This window comes from Zea mays, chromosome 2, assembly GCF_902167145.1.
Source record: "Zea mays cultivar B73 chromosome 2, Zm-B73-REFERENCE-NAM-5.0, whole genome shotgun sequence".
NCBI lineage: Eukaryota > Viridiplantae > Streptophyta > Magnoliopsida > Poales > Poaceae > Zea > Zea mays.
Window position 1 is genome coordinate 48,254,375 of NC_050097.1, and position 16,175 is coordinate 48,270,549.

At 46.2% G+C, this 16,175-nt stretch overlaps 1 long non-coding RNA gene across 6 annotated transcripts; it reads left to right on the forward strand.

Moving 5' to 3' along the window:
* Nucleotides 1-10,663: 10,663 nt before the first annotated feature.
* On the forward strand, nucleotides 10,664-12,343 carry LOC103646402 (uncharacterized). 6 transcript variants are annotated; one of them, XR_002749938.2, is made up of 5 exons: nucleotides 10,664-10,948; nucleotides 11,215-11,255; nucleotides 11,813-11,838; nucleotides 11,941-12,015; nucleotides 12,092-12,343. It is a non-coding gene; the product is annotated as an uncharacterized lncRNA (long non-coding RNA). The 6 variants fall into 6 exon arrangements; XR_002749939.2 differs by having other exon boundaries at nucleotides 11,820-11,838; XR_004856198.1 differs by having other exon boundaries at nucleotides 11,219-11,255.
* Nucleotides 12,344-16,175: the final 3,832 nt, after the last annotated feature.

Below are 16,175 nucleotides of genomic sequence, written 5' to 3' on the forward strand. Positions count from 1 at the left end.
CTCTGCAACCAGACACCCCCGCTTGCCTATAAATCCCCCCCACCAGCTCCCTCAACTCCCAACTCGCTCAAAGCACACTCCAGATAAACCCCCCTGCCAAATCGCAAGCAACTCCATTTTCCACTCCCTCACCCCTAAGATCAAAATGCTTGGTGATTCTTGGGTTGAAGACTGTTGCACATGGTTCATAGTCTTTGGTTTCCTCCTCTGTATGATGGTAATACTCATCGATAGAATCCTCCAGTGGGAAGAGCAAAGAGAAAGAAAGGGTCAGTGAAAAGAAGATAGCGAAGAGAAGATAAGAAGAAGGTTCCCCCAGAATCAACCCTGTGCCAGTCATCCCTCCGCAGCCAGCTCAAGCAGCAACAGCAGCAGAAGGACCCATAACACCCTTGTTATGTGGTACTTCAAGGAGTTCAAATCCCCAAGATTCAAGAGTTCTACCCTCATTCTTTTTAAGTGGGGTAGTATTCCAGTAAGGTTCCTGCTATGGAGAAAAAGAAGAAGGCCTGTAGCAAGCTTGTGGAGGACCAGATCATCGAAGCATATAAGTTCCTGGATGAAGAAGTGGTCACCCAAGTTTTGTTGATGAAGCACCAGAAGACTAGTCAAGGAAGGAATCCATGTGGGAGTTCGCAAGTGAAAGGTTTGCGTGTTGGCATCGATGCTTCTTCAATAAGCTAGTTGCCAAGCGAAAGCTACAAGCCTGAAGATGATCTTGAGTAGCCAGAATCAGCGTTTGCAATCAGCAGCCAGATGCTTCTCAAAGGCCAGATTTTGTTGAAGTTCCATCTCCTCGAAGAGTTGCAAAGTAAAGATATGTAGCTGAAGTAAAGCTATACCCATAACCCTTCTAAGCCGAATCTCGAGGACGAGATTCCTTTTAAGTGGGGTAGATTTGTAGCATCCCAAAAATTCAAATATTGAAAATTTCTCAAACTTGCTCTAAATTCAAAATGAATTTCAAATTTCATTTCAAAATGTTTGTTTGCGAGTTGATATCAACAAATAAAATTATAGTGGTCTATATTATCTCCAAAATCCTCCTCAAAATATCCTACAAATATTTTCTGAGTGATCCCCCTCAAATTCTTTCCAGAAATACTGCCCAGATATTTCCCTAGTGATCCCCTTCAAGTTCTTTCCAGAAATATTGCCCAAATATTCCACCGATATATCTCCAAGTATTTTCCTCTTGAGAAATACCTTCAGAATCATTTTTCAAGTCCCTACAAATATTTTCTTCATAACTTTCCTCATGCTCATACGTATATGTATGCCTCCAGTGTCATACGGTGAGCTCTACAAGCAAATCTCACTTATACAAGACAAATACATGCTAACCTCCCACTAATCATCTCATCCTCCCACTAATCCTCTCATCCCTCCCCCTAATCCCCCCCACCATGGCTATAAATAGAGGGGCAAGGGCCTCCTCTCATCCCACCCCAAGCCATTTCATGGCAACTCTCTTCCCCCCCCACACACACACCCACTCCATGTTCCACACAAGCACACACTAGCACAAGGATCGTTCGATCGTTCTTCGATCGTTCGTCCCCTGTTCTTAGTTTGTTCGTTCGTTCGTCCGATCGTTCGATCGTTCGTCCGATCGTTCATGGTTCGTTCGTCCGTTCGTCCGATCGTTCGATCGTTCGTCCGTTCGTTCGTCCAAATAATCTTTTTCCTACCGTTATGCTGCCGAAATTCCGATCGTTCGTTCGTTCGATCATTCGATCGTTCATCGTTCGTTCATAGTTCCTATTCATCGTTCATCGTTCATTCATAGTCCCTATTCATCGTTCTTCCAGATAATCTTTGTCCTGTCGTTATGCTGCCGAAATTCTGATCGTTCGTTCGTTCGATCATTCGATCGTTCATCGTTCGTTCATAGTCCCTATTCATCGTTCATCGTTCGTTCATAGTCCCTATTCATCGTTCTTCCAGATAATCTTTGTCCTGCCGTTATGCTGCCGAAATTCCGATCGTTCGTTCGTCTGATCATTCGATCGTTCGTCCGTTCGTTTGTCCAAATAATCTTTTTCCTGCCGTTATGCTGCCGAAATTTCGATCGTTCGTTCGTCCGATCATTCGATCGTTCGTCCGTTCGTTCATAGTTCCTATTCATCGTTCATCGTGCGTTCATATGAACTATTCACTATCACTATTCACCATTACTATTCACCATTACTATTCATCGTTACTATTCATCGTTACTATTCACATACACTATTCAGCATCGTTACTATTTACCATTACTATTCATCATCGTTACTATTCATCGATGATATCTATAATTACTTTTCCATCGCCACTATTAATCGTTACTAATCATCGTTACTATTCATCGGTCATCTAGTCATCCCAAATTTCAACTACTCATCCATCATGCTGTCCAGTCCACCTAAGACCAGCCAGACCCATGTTCCAGTCATACGAACTCCGGTGACTGTGATTTTCCTTCCAGTAGGGAACTTCCCATCTGGCCACCCATCCCAGGTTTCTCCAAGTTGAGCACGCTTAACTTTGAGATTCCTTCAAACCAGGCTCCCAAACTCAGATTCCAATAATTCTCGTTTCTAAATTCTTATCAAACTATTCCCTATCCAACCATGTCATCCCTTAAGCATGGTCCATATTCCAGAAAACTCCCAAAATACTCTTGTCTCATATTCTGCCTATAACTCTCCTGTTCATACTAAGTCAGACGATTCATTCGTCACTGTTCTCACCAACAGTGAACTTCACTGTGCTACACCACATACACCCAGCTATAAATACACCCAGCTACCCTCTCCCTCTCCACACACACTCAACACCCTCAGCCAAGGCAAACACCCTACCCACTAAGTTACTCCGCTCTGCCGGCTACACGCATAGTGTCGCTTTGCCTCCAGTCCACCCTCCTGGTAAGCACCTCCGCTCCACCACCAGTAATATCACAACACCACATGACACAGATTCTACTCAAGACTCTACCCATCCATATATCGCTTTTCTGACCACTATACTAAATATTTGTTGGTATACTTGCTGGTTTGTATGTTTGCTTGTTCATGTTGCATAGTTATCGGAGCGTTCGTGTCGTCTCGTGGAGGCCAGATCTGCAAGTCTACGCCAGGCAGTGGAGCTAGAAGCCAGTTCCGCGAGCTCCCCTTCCCCCTTCGCCGAATAAGCACGGCAAGCTCACTGGATCCCTTTGATGCATAAATTACCTATGTTTTACAACCACAACCCTCAGCCTGTTATTTTATGCATAATATGATTTTGAGACAAGTTATTATGGCCACCCAGCCGCTTGCCGCAATCAATCCCTGATATAATTGTTACAAATGATTTGAGGAAAGGTGTGAGTTTCCAAAAGAAAATGCTTTTCAAAATGTGTTTGATGAAGGGTTTTCACCCTTATCACCTTTGAGTAGGGATGATCAGGGACTCCCTGGTTTAGGGGAGGGCCTAAGGTGTTGGCTCAGCTGGTTTAGGCGTGAGCAGAAGGATTGTCCCCTCATATAAGGACCGGTTTGTCATCTTCACTACCTGTACTCTTTAATAGTACAACCACTCGAGACTGTGTGGGCAGTCACTCAATCTGAACTCGTACGGTCCAACCCCAGGGTTATGAAGGCTGGGGAGCACCGGGAGGATAAGGAGGGGGAAAGTTTTGTCCGGTTTGGACATGGTGGTGGCCTGACTCCTTCCGGATAACCGTTAAGGTTAGGACGTGCGGGGAAAGAAAGAGATTCGGATTCGGGTCTCACTAGCTATGAGATCGCAGAGCCGGACTAGTGGGTAAAGTGTACACCTCTGCGCAGAGTTTAAAAACCTATTCGAATAGTCTGTGTCCACAGGAATGGACGAGTCTGGTATGGTATGGCAATTAATGTTTTGTTTTCAAAAAGGGTGCGTTTGAGAAAAATGGTTTTTAAAAGGTTCGGCGGTTTAGCCGTGAGCTATGGTGGACGGGAAGTCCAGTAGCTGTTTTTGAAAAGGAAAACCAGTGGGAAACTGCTGAGATACCTGGATGGTTTAGTCCAGGGGATTTTGTTATAATACTGAAAAACTTCCTGCTCCTTTTGGAGAGGATGCACTTTGCAAAATACAAAATGTTTTTCAAAACAACCCTGCATAAAATATTGTTGTTTCTGCAAATATCCTGAGCTCTACATATTCCATGCATTATATCTGATTTCCCCATTCCGCGGGTGAAGGTGGGCTGCTGAGTACGTTTGTACTCACCCTTGCTTATTTGTTGTTTTTCAGAAAAAGGAGATCGGGTAAGAGTTACGACTGTTCCCAACCTTGCCTGTGGCTGTTGGACCGCTGATTTGCTTCGCTGCGTATATCGGGCTGCTTCAGCCCCACTCTGATGATATGTCCCGAGTTGTGGACCAACTCTTAAAGTTGTTCGCCACCTTGTAGGTTTGTTTCGTTTGAGCAGATTTGGTATCATCTGATGTATAAATGTGTTTACTAGCCTCCTGGGACTAGTAATTGTATCACATTTGAGTCCTAGAGGATTGGGGACGCTTCAACAACCCTCTTAATCAAGCATAGCATAAAAGAAGTCTTCGGCTGCTGAAAAACATAAATAAATCTGGGTGAATACACTAGGTATTCCGCAAGCCCATCCCGCTCCCGTAAAGAGAAAGAGACCTATATCATACATGCTTTATATGGTGGAGTTGAAGCCACTCTTCTTTTTCTCAGAGAAAGGCAATTTATGTAGGGTTTTTCCCAAGGAAATAAAAATAACACAATACTCAACCACCACTGAGCTTCCCGCTCCCGTGGCCTTGTTTTCTTTTTCAAAGCGCACTTACACACACATTTCCCTGTTCACGGAGGTTGTAAAAACACTAATTGTCATACCACACCAGACTCATCCATACCAGTGGACACGGACTATTCGAATAGGTTTGAACTCTGCGCAGAGGGGTACACTTTACCCACTAGTCCGGTTTCTGCGATCTCACCGTCGTGAGATCCGAATGCCGAATCTCTTTCTTTCCTCACACGTCCTAACCTTAACGGTTATACCGGAAGGAGTCAGGCCACCGCCATGTCCAAACCGGACAAAACATTCCCCCTCCTTATCCTCCTGGTGCTCCCCAGCCTTCATAACCCTGGGGTTGGACCGTACGAGTTCGGATTGAGTGACTGCCCACACAGTCTCGAGTGGTTGTACTATTTATGAGTACAGGTAGTGAAAGATGACAAACCGGTCCTTATATGAGGGGACAATCCTTCTGCTCACGCCTAAACCAGCTGAGCCATCACCTTAGGCCCTCCCCTAAACCAGGGAGTCCCTGATCATCCCACTCACAAGGTGATGAGGGTGAATACCCTTCATTGCACAATTTTTTTTAAAACCTCGTTTGAAGAAACACACTGCCCTTTTTCCCACCCCACATTTTGTATCCAAAAGATGTATGTTAATGCGGGCTATCTCTCTGCTCACAATGCAAATATTCCACCCTGTAATCCCGACTTATGTAGTGGTAGAAAGAATAGGTAAATTATGCATCAAGGGAAGGATGGACTTGTCTTTGTCGAAGCTTTCCTGGCACAAAAGATTTATCTCCGGGAGGTCGGGCTCCTGCCCTTCTTCCGGGTCTACGGGTTCCGGACTGACGGTCCCCGCTTCTTCTAGTAAAACAGGCAATAAACAATACATCAATAGTGGTTTTCTGAGTGGAGTGCGTCAATTTCTAATATTATCATTTTATGTGACTTAGAAAGTGTTTTGATAAATTTTGGTACATAAAATATTAAGATATAAATAACTAGAGGAGAAAAAGGGTGGAAAAGAAAAAAGAGAAAGGTTTTTGGCTCTGGTGGGCCGGGGGGGGGGCGAAATCCGGCCCAGCCGGGCGCAGGGGCGCGCGGGGGCGTGAGCATGCCGGCCCAGCCACGGCGCACGGCGCGAAACGGCGCGGGCGCGCGAGAGACGACGCCATTTCCACGGGGCCCACACGTCAGGGAGAGCGGGAGGGGGAGACGGCGCCAGCGGCTGACGGGGCGGGGCGAACCTGCCGGCCGCAGGGAAAAACCCGGCCGCCGGTGGGCTCGACGGCGATTCTCTGCCAGCGACCCGGTTCTTGGGCATCGGGCAGGCGCCCTAGCATGAGGAGGGGCTGGCGAGCTTAGGGGTGGGTCCAATTTTGCTAGAGGAGGCTGGGAGGGGGCTGACCGCGGGGAAGTGGCGGAGCTCCGCGGCGGGAGTCGTCGCCGGTGAGGTTCGTGCGGGGATCAGGGGCAGGGGAGTGGTGTTCTAAGCTCGCGGTGGTGTGGCGAAACTGATGAGCTTAGCTAATTGCTCGCTGAACAACCAGAGGGGGGGGGGAAAGAGAGGGGGAGGGGCTTACTGGAGTAGAGGAAGACGACGGAGGTAGCGCGATTGAGCTCGGGCGAGATGAGTGGATGAGGCCAGTGCAAGGCAAGGAGGTGCTCGGGGCGACCCTTTTATAGGCGCCCGAGGGGAGGGGAGCGGCGGAGCTAGGTGGACGTCGGTGAGGTTGCACAGCGACGGAGTTAATGCTGCAAAGCGGCGGCGACGAGACCGCACGACGGGGCGGTGCCGTACAAGGACGTGGCCACAACGGCGAGGACGAGGTGGTGCCAAACTTCCCTGTGCGGTGAGGGGATGGGGCGAGGGAGAGGACGGTGGTCGGAGGTGACCGCGGCGAAGCCGTACGCGGCGAGGGGATGGGGTGGCTGACTGGCGGGGTCAGCCTGTCAGTGGTGCACGGGCGCGAGCGAGGGCGAGGGGGAGGCGACTGACTAGTGGGGACGGCTTGTCAGCGGGAGTGGTCGCGCGCGCGGAGGGGGCCAGAGGTGGGTCGAGAGGGGAAAAGTCGCAAGCGCGAAGGGGGAGTGGCCGCGGGTGTGGGCTGGGAATCGGCCCAGCCAGGGGGAGGGAAAGGTTTCTCCTTTTTTTTCCAATTTCTATTTCTATTTTTATATCCTTTTCTTTTGAATAATTAATTAACTAGATAATCTTAGGTGCTAAAAATAAAATCTAAGTGAGGTGCTTCAAGTAACCTCTTGCGGATTAGGGCAACTTTCTCTTCGGCCTCCTTAACAAAGGCGGGTCCTTCCAATGTCCTTTCCCCTACATTGGACCACATTAGGGGGGTCTGGCACTTTCGTCCATACAATGCTTCGAACGGTGACATCTTGATACTGGCCTGATGACTGTTGTTATATGAGAATTCAGCATACGGCAAACTGGACTCCCAGTTTCTGTCAAACGTCAACACACAGGCTCTTAATAAATCCTCGAGGACCTTGTTGACCCTTTCCGTTTGACCATCTGACTAGGGGTGATAGGCGGTGCTGAAATCTAACTTGGTGCCCATAGCTTGCTGAAGGCTCTTCCAAAATTTTGAAGTGAACTGCGTTCCTCTATCTGATACTATCTTCCGAGGAATACCATGGAGCCTGACTATCTCTTTAAGATATATCCGGGCAAGGGTGGCTCCTCCAAAAGTGGTTTTCACTGGAATGAAGTGGGCCACCTTGGTGAGACGGTCTATTATTACCCAGATAGAGTCATTCCCTTTTTGTGTCCGGGGCAGTCCGCTTACAAAATCCATGCCTATTTCCTCCCACTTCCATTCGAGCGCTGGGAGGGGTTGCAGTAGGCCTGCAGGTTTCTGGTGTTCGGCTTTTGTTCGTTGGTAGGTGTCACACCGGGCCACATACTGTTCTATCTCTTTCTTCATCCCTCTCCACCAGTATCTGGTTTTGAGGTCTAGGTACATCTTGGTGGTTCCTGGGTGGATGGAGTAGGCTGAGTTGTGAGCTTCATTGAGCAGAACTTCCCGTGCCTCTCCTTTAGGTACACACAGACAGTTCTTGAACCAAAGGACTCCTTGTTCATCTGTCCTAAGGTCCGGAAGTTGTTCTTTGCGAGCTTTTTCCATAAGTCTCGATGTTTCCGTGTCCAGGTGTTGAGCCTTGCATATGAGGTCTTCTAGCATTGGCTTGACTTCTAAGCTACCGTTGTCTCCTAGACATGCATTCAGTTGAGCTGATTCCTTCTTCCAATCTTCTAAAAAGTTGGTTCCCTTTATCCTGAAAGGTTTTCGGCTGAGGGCGTCTACTACCACGTTGGCCTTTCTGGGGTGGTAATGGATCTCAAGGTCATAATCTTTGATCAGTTCAAGCCATCTTCTTTGACGGAGGTTGAGGTCTGGCTGAGTGAAGATATACTTCAGACTCTTGTGATCGGTGAAGATGTGGCATTTGTTCCCAATTAGATAGTGCCTCCATATTTTTAGGGCATGCACTATGGCTGCCAATTCCAAATCATGGGTGGGATAATTCTGCTCATGCGGCTTGAGTAAGCGGGATGCATAAACAATAACTTTCTCATTTTGCATCAGGACACACCCTAAGCCTTGCCTTGAAGCATCACAGAAGATGACGAAATCCTGGTGTATATCTGGTAGTGTAAAAACAGGCACAGTCGTGAGCTTTTCCTTTATGATCTGGAAACTTTCCTCACACTTTGGGGTCCACATAAACTTATTATCCTTCTTGAGAAGTTCGGTCATAGGTCTTGCTATGCTGGAGAATCCCTTGATAAAGCGGCGGTAATACCCTGCCATTCCCAGAAAGCTTCGCACTTCACTGACGTTGGATGGCTGCTTCCATTTTGAAACGACTTCTACCTTGGATGGGTCTACTTCTATTCCTTCTGCATTCAAGATATGCCCAAGGAAGGCTATCTTTTCTAACCAGAATTCACATTTGCTGAGCTTAGCATAGACACTACACGACAGTTGATCTTTAGCGACCCTTATTAGGGACCGACGGTTGGTCGCTAAAAGTTATGGATCGACGGTTGGTCGCTAAATGCGTTTATAGCGACGGTCTGTGGGTCGCTAAAAGTCTAGAAATTTAACGACTTATGGTCGGTCGCTATAGAGGTAAGTGTGTGACTGATAGTGTGTCGCTATAAGGGTACGTGATTTTTGTGTTTCTTATTTACTCACCAAAGCCCATCTAAAGCCCTACTAAACAAACCAAACCCTATTCCACGCACCAAACACAAGCGCAGCCGCCATCACTGAAACTCTCCCTCCCACGCCGTCCCTGTCTCCTCCCGGCATCGCCGTCGTCGCCCCCGTCCCTATAGTCGCCCGTGCTCCGCCCGCTCCACCAGGGCGCCTCGCCCTGGGGGACGGTCTCCGACCACTGGCCTCCCTTCACCGCCGACCAGCGACCACGTGCTCAGTGACGCCTAGGTCATCGGCGCCGAAGTTTGGAGGCCCTGTACGTGCTTCACGTGCGGGTTCTTCAAGAATGCCTCTGTCACTTCCTCCATGGCCGAAGTCTGGGAGCGGCAAGGTACCGGCCCCCTACCCTTACAACACCTAGAGCTCTACCCTCACGCTTACCTTAGGGAGACGGGATGCTTTGCTCGCCTACTGGAGGACATGCTCTGATGGTGTTCCTTCTGCTACCATTTTTAGTTCTGGCTTGTTTCAATCAGGCATATTAGGTTTTGTACTAATCTGCTAGGGTTTTGCTTCACCTACGAGGCAATTTCCTTCTTCTCTGTTTTGGTTGGGGTTGGGTGGGGTTAAGTTTGGTTAAACAATTCCCCTTTTGGATTAGAGGGGACATAGGATAAGTAGCAGCTTCTATAACTGTTGTTATGCAAAAAAAAATTAATCCTATACCAGCAGTAATACACTAATACTACTATACTCTGCTTTGTACTTCTATAATACATAAGAATACATATAATCAAGTATAAACATAATCCGCCTAATTTTCTCATGGCAGCTTGAATCAACATGAATTGAGGGGTGTGGGGCAATCATAATATGATGGGAAGTAAACTCAGGGAAACATGTACACAACACATTAGCAAAGCTAGAATGCAACAAATGATGAAGTTTAGAGCTTCAGTGTTTTTTACACTAGTTTCTGAATCTGATTGTACATGCATACCTTTCTTGAAGGCCTAGAGCCTGTTTTGGCTGGAGGATTTTCCAGCTGCCACAGAGAATAATGAAGTAAGTTGGAGAAACACGATTCATGAGCTAACAACAAAAATATACTAGAAAGTAAAAAAAATAGTGGCAAGCTCAAAAAGCAGAATCTGTGGATGTAGTTAAATATTCTGCAATGATAACAAGCCAAATATACTTTCCACATTATGCAAAGGGGCTCACGGCAAGTGGCAATAACTTTCTGCAATTGTTCCTTCTTTCTGTCAAGTTATTTCAATTGTCTTATGCAATGATTCTGCAATTATTCTGCAATTGTTTCTGCAAGTGGCATATATGTGGATGTAGTTAAATATTCTGCAATGATAACAAGCCAAATATAACTTTCTGCAAAGGGGCTCATGAGCAATTGTCTTAACTTTCTGTCAAGTTCAATTCACCTATTCCTCATTAAATTTCACAGACATCTGAAATCAGTGTAGAAGCCGGCTCAACTCCTTAAGCCATGGGATGATCCTGTCATTGGTGTCACACAGTCGATGTAAGATGTTTACATGCATGCTGGACTAATTCATGATCAACCCTATTACACGATCTATTCTCTATTACAGTGGACAAACTCCACCTCTTTACGCTTAATGCCAAGCAGTTCAGCCTCGGTTAAACCAATTGTCTTTTTTATTTTAGAGCTTAGTTCACTGATAATTCTTTTGTTTTTTCTCTGAAAAATTAGAGAAATTAATAACTTATTTTCCTGTTCCTACAACTTAATAAAGTCTCATTACAAGTCATGTTTTTAAGCAGGCTATGCGTTCTTTCTCCGAGAAAGGTAATCCTTCTTTTATCAATTTGAAGAAAACCATTTGTATTATGATTTTTCTATCCTAATTCCTGGAAACTGAATTCTGAATTTTCTATTTCTTGTAATGTTCATTTCAGATATTCTTTCTCTAATTGCTAAACTTGTACTAAGGGGTGTTGAACAAGTAAGTCTGCAATCATATTCGCTTCCTACTACAAAGTAGTTTTTATTTTTTTGGTATGTGAAATTTAGGTTTGTATATGTCATTATAATATAAATAAAAAGAAATGCTGAATGTTTTCTTAATCACCAACTCAAAGCCGAGTCTTGTTAGGCACAGCATTATAGTATTGATTATCTAATCATACATTTGGGCTTTAGGGTAATTGTATTTGTTCTAAATTTCAAGGATATAGTTTAGCAGGAGAGCTAATACTTTTTCTTTTGCAGAAAGATTTTTGTCGGAGGCGTTGCTTGGGAGACAACTGAAGGTAAAATTCATGTGTTATTTACTGGACTGCTTGCGCCTGGAGTTTGATTTTTCTATTTTGGTTCTTTAGATGTTTTGAATGCTAAAATAAAGGAGCTCCTGGAGTTTTCTTTGCCTAGAACTAGATGGGTTCTCTAGATGTTTTGAATGCTGAAATAAAAATGTGGAAACATCAAACATGAACTATCGGCGAGCAGGTTGTCATATAGGGTTGATATGGCGTCTGTTATTGTGGAAAGTAGTGTTTCTGTTAGCATGCTTCCATTAAGTGTCCGACATGCCATTTTCCTTGTTTGTCTCTGTTCTTTTGCTACATTGGCTTAATGTTATTCGTGTGTTTTCTTCCATACTTTGTTGCCTGTGGCATTATTCGTTATTTGGTTGGTTGAAGATATAGAGCATGCACTCATCATATCTAAGTGATCGGAGTGATATTGATTGGCTTATTAGATGGATATTGGCCTAGTTTATCTTTCATTTTTTCTATAGCTGTTAGAAATTTACTTTGCTCATAGTTCATACTATAATTAATATGAGACTATTGTTTTGTGGTCCAAGTGTTCAGGGCTCAGGGTGCCTTGGAAGTACGCTAGCTTGTTGTCATGAAGAAGTCATTCAAGTTCCTTCCAGGGAGTTATTAGTTCATATGTATATTTCTGTTTATATCTTATCTTGTTTATGTTTAGATTTATATGAGCCAGCAACTTAATGATTGCACCAGCTGAAGTTGGTGCATAAGGCTGCAACACCATCTAGTGGAGGTAGATAAGGCATCAAAAATGTATTTTTATTTGCAAATGCAGCAACAATATACTAATTTGATGTACTTTTTTCTAGGGTGTTCTGGACAAAGAAAGCTTGTACCTTAAAACAGGAGGATACAAGAAGCTGGAGTGGTTGTCTGAAGGCTTTTGAACTGCTTGAAGCATTAGTGTAGCTTTGGTGCTTTTGTGACTGATCAGCTCTAGAGCAGCTAGAGTGATATAGTTGTGGGCTTTTGAACAATCGTTGGAGTGATATGAAACATTAGTGATCTAGTTGTGAATGATATTATAATTGTGATGCTTTTGTGAATATATAATTGTGGTGCTTTTGTGTTTATGTGATGGATCTATGACTGTGGTATACTGATTAACTGTGTATGTCTTTATGATTTGTGTATAAAAATCAGTGATTTGTGGTGCTTAATTAAATGTATATTATTATTAATAACAACTGTAAAAAGGGCGACTTTCTGTTGGTTGCTAAATGTATAGTATGACGACTTACGGTTGGTTGCTAAATCTATAGTACATCAACCCGCGGTTGGTCGCTAAATATACAATATTAGCAACGGACGGTCGGTCGCTAAAGCCTTTAGCGACGGCACTTACAACGACCATCCTTATGGGTCGCTAAAAGTTTTTAGCGACCAACCGTAGGTTGCTGAAGGCCGTTTTAGCAACCAACCGTAGGTCGCTGTAAGTGAACCGTCGTGTAGTGAGAGTTGATGTGCCCTGAGTCTTCCGAGGACGATTCGAAGGTGACGCTCATGGTCCTTGCGATTCTTGGAATAGATAAGGATGTCGTCGATGAAGACTATGACAAACTTATCTAGTTCTTCCATTAATACCTTATTCATGAGGTTCATGAAAAAGGCGGGTGCGTTCGTTAGCCCAAACGGCATTACCGTGAACTCATATTGTCCGTATCTGGTGACGAATGCAGTCTTCTGAATATCTGCTTCCTTGATTCTCAGTTGATGATATCCAGACCTTAGGTCTATCTTGGAGAAATATTTGGCTCCTTGTAGCTGGTCGAAGAGATCGTCGATCCGAGGGAGTGGATATTTATTTTTGATTGTAACTTCATTCAAGGATCGGTAATCAATACACATTCTCATACTTCCATCCTTTTTGGTGACGAAAAGGACGGGTGCTCCCCAGGGAGACGAACTGGGACAGATGTACCCTTTTTGTTGCAGCTCTGCAATCTGGAGTTTTAATTCTGCTAACTCTGTGGGGGCCATGCGGTATGGTCTCTTTGCGATGGGCGCAGTGCCAGGAATGAGATCTATATAGAACTCCACTCCTCTTTCAGGCGGCATTCCAGGCAACTCTTCCGGAAATACATCCATGAATTCTTCTATTACGGATATATTTTCTGCTACTAGATTAAACATCATTGGATCGTTGGCGGGCGGTTGGGCCTGACAAGAAACTGCTTTTCCTTGGCGGTCAATGAGAAGGACGGTCTTGCTTGTGCAACTTATGATGCCCTTATGCTTAGTTAGCCAATCCATTCCTAGGATCACATCAATCCCTTGGGATGGCAAGACGGTTAAGTCTGCCAAGAACACTACCCCACTTAAAAGAATTCTGACTTGGGAGCATTTGAGCTGGCATAGAAGGTCTGACCCCTGGGTTCGGGTGACTAAAGGGATTTCTAGGGGTGTAGAGGGGATGCCATGCTTTTCCACAAAACTAGTGGCTATAAATGAATGGGATGCTCCTGAATCAAAAAGTACAGTAGCGGGAGTAAATTTGACAAGGAACTCACCGAGCACTACTCCTGGAGCTTGCTGGGCCTCTTGAGCATCGACGTGGTTAACTCGTGCTCTGCCCTGGTACTGGGTCCTGCTCTGCTGACTGTTGAAGGGGAGTGCCTTGGAGGTAGGTGCCGAGGTATTCTTGGGGCCATTCACCGAGTTGGAGTAGGTAGGTCTGGGTGCCTTCAACTAGGGGCAGTTATTCTTGAAGTGACTGGGGTCTCCGCAGTGCCAACATGCATTTGCTGGCGATTGGTTGCTTGCAACCGAGGGGGGCTAAAAGGAACTCTGACTCTACTGGCTGAAACGTGACGGAGCGGGTCCAGCTGGTCTATTGAAGCTTGGTCCCTTGGGTGGAAGCTCGAAGGATCGAGCTCTCTGGTGTCGGTCTTGCTGCTGAGCTCGGAGAACTTGGAATTTCCTCTTGAGGTGACCTTTTTCTTCTTCTTTTGCCCTTTCCACTTATATGGCTTTGTTGGAGAGGTGCGAGAAGCTGAGGAAATCTTGGCTGGCGAGGATGGTCTTGAGTTCTGGTCTTAGCCCTTTCAGAAAACGGGCCATCTTCTTGGTTTCTGTGCTGACATCGTCAGGCGCGTAACGAGCCAACTCTGGGAATTTGTGCACGTACTCACTCACAGATCTTCCACCTTGAGTTAGTTCCCGGAATTCATCTTCCTTGAGCTGAATGATCCCCTGGGGTACATGGTGCTCACGGAAAGCAGTTTCAAATTCTGCCCAGGTAGCGTCCCTTACGGCCGCGCTAAAGGTATCCCACCATGCTAGGGCCATCCTAGAAAGTTGATGAGCAGCCAATTGAACACGCTGATTTTCAGGGCATCCGATGGCTTCCAATTTCCTCTTGATCGTGCCTAGCCAGTCATCGGCATCGAGGGGATTGCTGGATCCAGCGAACGTGGGAGGCTTGAGTCTCAGAAATTCTCCCATCCTGTCATGTGGTCTTCCACCACCTGGGCGCTGATTCTCCAGACTTCTAGTGAGGACTTCAACGAGTCGGGTTTGATTGGCTAGAACTTGGGCCAAATCTAGTGGTAGTTCCGGAGGTGCGGGGAGGTGGGTCTCACTCCCTTCTTCGCCAGCTTCTCCTTCTGCTCCTAGGGCAAACCCTGCTCCAATCCTGGAGGCGGTAGGCGTGGTTTTATCCGAAGCCATCTGCCAGGGGAAAGAGTTACTACCATGCACATGCCAAATTTTTTTAACAAGTTACTTTATTCATTACACAAGTTCATTACAACATACAACTACCATAAGTTCATTACACGCGAGTGCTATCTAGGGTACTCCCAAACTCCTTCTCTAAAGTGTCCCCAAATTCCTTGAGGAGGTCATCAAGGCTAGCTAGGGACATTTCCTCGGTGTCGAACGAGTTCTCTATCCTGATAGGAGGTAGGGCTGGAGGGGCTTCTTCCTTCTGCTCAGTCTGGCATCCTTGGCTTCTGGTCTTCTTGCGGATTTTCTTTGCAGGGGCGAGCTTCTTTAGCTTCTTGTCGTAATCCATCTTCAGGGTTCGATAGGCTTCACAGGTGTTGGTTTCCTCGCCTTCCACTATCTCGAGACTCTCTTGGAGGGACGCCTTTTCCCTTGTAAGTTCCCTGACTTGTTGCTCCAGGCTTTCCACCCGGGAGTTTAGGTGAGTGCAGTGGGAGGCAAGGTCATCATTGAAAGGAAAATGTGCCCTTGGGCCATTTCTAAGTATTTTGGTGATTTAGTGTCCAACACAAGTGCCTAAGTGTTGATCTATACAAAGTGGTGGACAAAGTGCAAATCAAGTCAAAAGGTATGTTTCTAGACTTAGTACATTGTTTTATGGACTGATGTATTGTGTCTAAGTGCTGGAAACAGGAGAAATCAAATTGGAAGAGAGATGGCTTTGTTCAGCCAAATTCTGCTCAGTCTGGGTGCACCGGACAGTGTCCGGTGCGCCAGGCAGACTCAGGCGAACTTGCTGCTCTCAGGAAGTAATTAACGGCGTACGACTAAAATTCACCGGACTGTCCGGTGTGCACCGGACTGTCCGGTGTGCACCGGACTGTCCGGTGAGCCAACGGTCGGCCGGGCCAACGGTCGGTCGTGCGATCCACGCGAGACACGTGGCCGAGCCAACGGTTGGAAGGGGGCACCGGACTGTCCGGTGCGCCAACGGCTCCCAGGCGCCAACGGTCGGCTTCGCCAAAGAAGGAAAGAAATCCGCACCGGACAGTGTCCGGTGGTGCACCGGACTGTCCGATGCGCCAGGCGACAAAAGGCAAGAATTGCCTTCCTAGAATGCTCTCAACGGCTCCTAGCTGCCTTAGGGCTATAAAAGGGAGCCTTAGGCGCATGGAGGAGTACACCAAGCAACCTTTGAGCATTGTTGATCATTCACATTTCACTCTT